Raw genomic sequence first — 6,582 nt, forward strand, 5'->3', positions numbered from 1 at the left:
GCAGTGTCTGTGTGTATGAGTGGTATAAAAAGTATTGGGTTGGCCAGAATGTTCGTTCAAACCCTGACCAAACATTTTGGCCTACCCAATAAATCGGTGAAGTCAAGTTTAGGTCAAAATGACTAGATTCCTATTTTAAAATTACTACTACTGTAGAGGCACAGTGGCCTGCTTTTCTCCACTAAGCCGACATCACCATTTGTCACTGCAATATGGGACCCTCCTCCATTGCAGGCATAACTGGAATATCCCAGCCAGTGAGCCCCTAAATTATTACCTATGACTGACTCCTCCCTGTTCCCCACACAACAGATTACATTGACCTTTCCCTCTGGTCCTTACTTACAAACAGCCCTAGTTCCTTCACATCTCAGGTGAGGCCCACAGCCCACCTTGGCCCCCAAGAGCCCTGAGACCCTTCCTTTTGTGTACACACATGCCCTCGAATATCTCACCCACAACTCAAACAGTAAAAGGACAATGAATGGAAGAGGCAGAGGCATCTGCAACTGAGAGTCAGGTAAACTAAATCCCTGGAGAGGAGAAGCAGAGTAAACAAGGGAAATGGTAAGGGGAGAGCGCCTGCGATGGCTTGCAGACACCTGCGCCCCGCTGTCCGGATGATGTGTTGGGTGGAATTACAGGATGAGAGACCAGAGGGAGCAGGCTTGGCTTACAGCTGAGCTTTTGGCTCAAGAAATCTTATAAGATTGTTTCAGATCAGCTCAGATGTGCAACTCCCCCCTCGGAAGAGGTTTTCCTGGCAGCCCATCATCAAACCAGAATGACAGGGGCTGGGTTGTCCCTGCACCCCAGACTTGGCCCAGGTACAACCCCCCCACCCTGGATCCGGAGCCTGGGGGGCACACGTGGGAGATCTCTGACTTTCATGTGCTGAAGGGAATGGCGCTTCAAGGGTTCAATCCTTGGGTTGGGAAGATTCCCTGGAGAAAGGAAAGACTACTCCAATATTCTTGGCTAGAGAAGGACAGAGGACTATGGTGGGCTACTGTCCATGGGGTCGCAAAGAGTCGGACATGACTGAGCGACTAACACTAAGAAACAAAATTGCAAGTATCCTAAGGCATCAGAAGCTGGAGATGAGGAACCCTGAAAGATCACATCCACGGGGTTGGGATCGGTCAAGGCGTTCTCGTTCATGAGGGGTTCTCCTGTGCTCTAAATTGAAATAAAAACATTGCCTACTTCGGTCTCATACTGTTTTAAGTTAGAAGCGAGGACAATGGCAGAGGTGTCAGATGAGCAGGAGAGAAGGGTGGTCACACCATGGCAGCCTCCAGGAGCTGGCGGGGGCAAGGGGAGGGGGCTTGGCAGCTGCCCCACCCTCAGTTGGATCTCGGGGACAAGTGGGACCCTCAGAGGCTTGGGAGCTGCCAGAAATCCTCCTGGACGACCACCCCAGGGAATTTACCCTGGGAAGAGGCACACAACTCTCTGCAGAAGGACATGCAAATAGGGCTCCGGATAATCAAGGTGGGGTTGATGCCACAAAGGGAAAACAGAGGACAGGAAAGGACAGGCCTGAACAGCCGGGACCCTAGGGTGCAGGGCCTAGAGCGCAGCACTGCTAGGTGCGGACTGCACCCCAGGGGGCCTTCTCCCAGAGAAGCCTGTGGAGCCTGGAAGAGAGATCTTACTCCAGGCTCCGCAGGCCCGACAGGCTGCAGATAGACCGCCGCCTGCACAAAGAGCCAGGGTGATGAAAGGGCAGGAGGGGCTGATTTATGAGCTCGGCCTGGAGCCGAGCAACAGGGCTGGCAGGGATAGATGAGGAGTCTGACTGGCAAGGGGGGCCAGCAGGGGTGGGGGTGCTCCCGAGGCCCAGTCCTGCATCCTGCAAGAAAGGGGCCATGATTGGGGGATCTCTGGGACTCAGTCCATCCAGATTCCTGCACCCCCAGCTCCCTGGGAGTCTTGGGGTCTTCCCCCTGCCCCCGCTGAAGCTGCAACGCCTTCTCCCCTGGGGTGTGGCTGGTTCATCAATTGGAGCGAAGATACCACACTAATGTGAGACACTCAGCATCCTAGGAAAACCGGGAGAGGGCTTGACGAGAACTCTGTTTATGTCGTCACTGTTTTTCTGTCCATCTAAAAATGCTGTGTAAATAATTAGCTTAAAAAAACCCAAAACAAACTAGTTTGTTTTCTAGAGGGAAAAACAAGGGTCCTGAGGGTCAGAACAAGCGTGGGGGCTGCTGCTTTCTCTGTCTCTGACCCTAGGGCTCTGCTCACTGGGTGTCACAGTTCCAGGCTCCCCAAGATCACACTCTGGGGAGACTGGATCAAGAGCACTGGCCTCAACAGCTTCCATCTCCTAGTGTTTCCTTGCCACCTGTTTCTTCCTTGGGTCTCCCCTGTGTCCCCCCTCCTGCCTGGCTGCCCTTGACTGAGGATGTAGTGAAGTCTCTGCTTAGTCACAGCCAAGTGGGCACAGCATGCTCTGCTCCAGGAATTTCTCACTCAGACCAGTCCCCCCAGTACTGGCTCTTCTCCGAGGTAGATGGCCTCCTCCCCTCCCTGATTCTTCCTCTCTGAGCCAAGGTCCCCTCTGATTCATCTCCCTGGCTCCACTCCCAACATGTCCATCTCAGGGAGGGGTCAGGAGGATGAGCTGGCCTTCCATGGAACTGGAGAATGGCACAAACTGTCCTATGTCCTCAAGTTGAAAGTGAAAGTTGCTCAGTTGTGTCCAACTCTTGGCGTCCGACTCATGGTCTGTATTCCATGGTAAATGGAATTCTCCAGGCCAGAATACTGCAGTGGGTAGCCTTTCCCTTCTCCAGGGGATCTTCCCAACCCATGGATCGAACCCAGGTATCCCTCATTGCAGGAGGATTCTTTACCAGCTGAGCCACAAGGGAAGCCCAAGAATACTGGAGTAGGTAGCCTATCCCTTCTCCAGTGGATCTTCCCAAGCCAGGGATCAAACCTAGGTCTCCCACATTGCAGGCGGACAATGAGAGATGAGAGGGAAAAAGAGGAAAAGTTCTATTTCCTCCACACAGCCCTATCGGGGGTGGACCAGAGCAGTTTTTATCTGCCCAGAAGTAGAAACAAGCTGAATCCAGGCTCAGCCAACACAGCTTTGCAGTTGAGATGACAACACAATAACTAAGTAAGTGGATACCTTTATGAATGAGAAAGTAAGATAAATAGATAAAATAATGGATACAGGTGAGTCTTCTGGGACAAATGTGTCCTTTCACGAGACTGCCTCTCTCTCCTCCTCCACATCTTTGTCTTCCACAACGACTTGTTCAGGAATCCGTCCACCTGTGGTTTCCACTCAGGAAGAGCAAGAGCCCAGGAAGGGGGTGGCGGACAGTGTGAAAGGTGGGAACGGACTCAGGACCAGGCCGATGGCCCTCTTTCATCTTCGGATGGTCCCTGTCTGACTACAAGGCCCCATCACGCAGGCCTGACAATTCCTGATGAGAAGAGCGCAACCTGAAGATGGGAAGAACAGTAAAGTGCATCTGGAAGGCCTGGTTCTAGGGCCAGAAGCTCTTCTACTTTTTTTTTTTAATTTGGCTGCTCTGGATCTTAGTTGCAGCAGGCAGGATCTAGTAGTTCCCTGGCCAGGGATGGAACCCAGGCCCCTGAATGGGGAGTGTGGAGTCCTAACTGCTGGACCACTGGGGAAGTCCCCAAACTCTGCTGCTTTCCTAACTTCCTCAAGCATTGGTATACATTCATCTACACAACTGCAGCCATGTCCTGAACAGGGGTGCTGTAAGAGCCAAAGAGATGATGAGATGGTTTGCATTAAACTCTATTTCTTTTTTTTTTTTTTTAACTCTTTTTCTTTTTGAGTTAGGTTTATTGTTTTGGCTGTTATCAAAAAAAATTCCCCACCTTCTGCTAACTTCTTGAGTTGAACACATCTCATTCATTTTCTTAAAACTGAAGTATAGTTTATTTACAATGTTATGTATCTCATTCATTATACTCTTTTTTCTTTACTAAATACTTAAAATATACTTAATATACTTAACTATACTTAATACCTAAGATACTTTGTCATACAATTCTTAATTTTAGTATGTGGCATTCCAAAAGGCTTACATGTAGAGTTTTTCTTTTCAGTTTTGCATATTTACTAAATCCCATTTTTTTCCCTCCTGAATATTTTAAGTGTTTAAAAAGTTCCAAGTATATGGGATTTTTGTGGGATGAGAAATTATTGACTTCTAATTTTATTGTATTATGATCATAGATCATTATTTTCATCCTCTTGATCTTTTGGTATATATTGATGCTTGGTTTAGGCTAATCTGTGGCTGCTGCTGCTACTGCTGCTAAGTCGCTTCAGTCGTGTCAGACTCTGTGTGACCCCATAGACGGCAGCCCACCAGGCTCCCCTGTCTCTGGGATTCTCAAGGCAAGAACACTGGAGTGGGTTGCCATTTCCTTCTCCAATGCATAAGAGTGAAAAGTGAAAGTGAAGTCGCTCAGTCGTGTCCGACTCTCAGTGACCCCATGGACTGCAGCCCACCAGGCTCCTCCATCCATGGGATTTTCCAGGCAAGAGTACTGGAGTGGGGTGCCATTGCCTTCTCCGAATCTGTGGCTAATTTTTGTAAATATTCCATGTATTATAAAACATATATTTTCTCTCATTTTGGAGTGCAGTGTTCTATGTAACCATTAGCTGAGCTGTTCAAATACATATGTTTTAAAATTTGGCTGTGCCAGGGCTTAGTTGTGGCCTGCAGGACCTTTAGTTGTGGCATGTGGGACCTAATTCCCTGACCAGGGATCTAACCTGGGACCCCGGAATGAGGAGTGCAGAGTCAACCACTGGACCACCAGAGAAGTCACCAAACATTTTATATTACTCCTTTTTTTTTGTTAAAAACTTTGCACTCTGGTTGTGGATGTGCCAATTTCTCCTTGAAATTCTATCTTCTGTTCTTGCACTTGCTGACCCATGGTATATTATCTGCCTGTGCATTCTGTAAGTTAATATGACAAGGTTCTCTCTTAAAGTGTTGTTCAGTCACTCAGTCGTGTCTCTTCGTAACCCCACTGACTATAGCATGCCAGGCTTCCCTGTGCTTCACTATCTCCCAGAACTTGCTCAAACTCAAGTCCATTGAGTCAATGATGCCATCCAATCATCTCATCCTCTGTCGCTCTTCTCCTCCTGCCCTCAATCATTACCAGCATCAGGGTCTTTTCCAATGAGTCAGCTCTTCACATCAGGTGTAAAGTGTAAAGGTCTGTAAAATGTGAATAACATGATCACCTCTCAAGCCTTTGCTTCTCTGCATCCTTCCCCACTGCAAGTGGTCCTGCCACACCTGACTCCCTGTTAGGATACTTCCCCCAATCCTGACATTGGGTTATCTTCTTGCACTTGTTTCACTTGGTTCTTGTCAATCCCCTCCAACCACTGGCACCCTCCTCTCCAGTTCTGTCCTCTTTATCCAGAAATGTCAAGCGAGCAGTGGAGGAGGAAAGATACGTGGCATGTACCAGCACTAGCTCTAGCCCAAGCTCCAGAGCTAGAGCCAACAATAGAGCCCTTGGCAAGTCCAGAGCTGGGACCAGCTCCAGTCGCCGCCCTAACACCAACGCCAGAGCTAGGGCCAGCGACAGGACAGAGCCAGTGCAGAGGCTCCGCCAGTCCCTGGACCAGCTCGCTCACCAGCTGCAGGGCTACATTCAGCTGTAGCTCCAGCTCCAGTACCAGTTACAGATGGAGAGTCAGTGCGAGCTGCCAGCGCTGGCACTAGAGCCAAAGCTAGAACCGGCTCTAGGGTTTCCTGTAGCGATTTGAGCATATTACAGTCGCTTTAAAGCCTTTGTCTAAAAAGTCCAATGTTTGGGCTTCCTCAGGGATGGTTTCTGCCCATTTTCCCCTGCTTTGAGTGGTCAAAATCCTGTTTCTTTGTATATTTTTCTTTGTTGAAAACTGAGCATTTGAATATTATAATATGGTAACCCTGGAAATCAGTTTCTCTCCCTTTCTCAGAGGTTACTGTTTTTGATTATTGAAGACTGCAGTCATCTGTTTAATAACTTTCCCCAACTATTTTTGTGAAGACTGTCATCCTGGGTCATGTATGTTCATTTGAAGTCTCTGTTTGACTAGTATTTTTACAATTTTTACCAGAGGCTAAAAACAAACAACTCATTTCTTCCAGTCTTTATAGGCTGGCTCTTTGCTGTCCACTCCTGTAACAGCGAGCAGCTTATAACTCTGCTTTAACCTTTACTTCCTGTTTCGACCAAGCCCAGCGACCAGCCAGAGGTGAAAGCTTAGGGTCTTCTCAGGTCTATTTTGAACATGCATCCTGTCCTGGCCATGCGTGTAGCTTTCTAAATTCCCTAGTACACAGGGTCATTTTCGAATACCCCAATTTCTCAAAGAAACTTCCTAGTGTTTCTTCCCAGGCTTAGGTGGTCTATTGCAGTGAGTTGGCCAAATTGTTCATTCGGGTAATTCATTCCATTATTTTCTTTCAGTAATTGTTTTTCTTCTCACAGCATGTGGGATCTTAGTTCTCTGACCAGGGATCAAACCTGTGCCCCGTGCAGAGTATTACCCACTGTACC

Source organism: Bos indicus, chromosome 10 (genome assembly GCF_029378745.1).
Source record: "Bos indicus isolate NIAB-ARS_2022 breed Sahiwal x Tharparkar chromosome 10, NIAB-ARS_B.indTharparkar_mat_pri_1.0, whole genome shotgun sequence".
Taxonomy (NCBI): Eukaryota; Metazoa; Chordata; class Mammalia; order Artiodactyla; family Bovidae; genus Bos; species Bos indicus.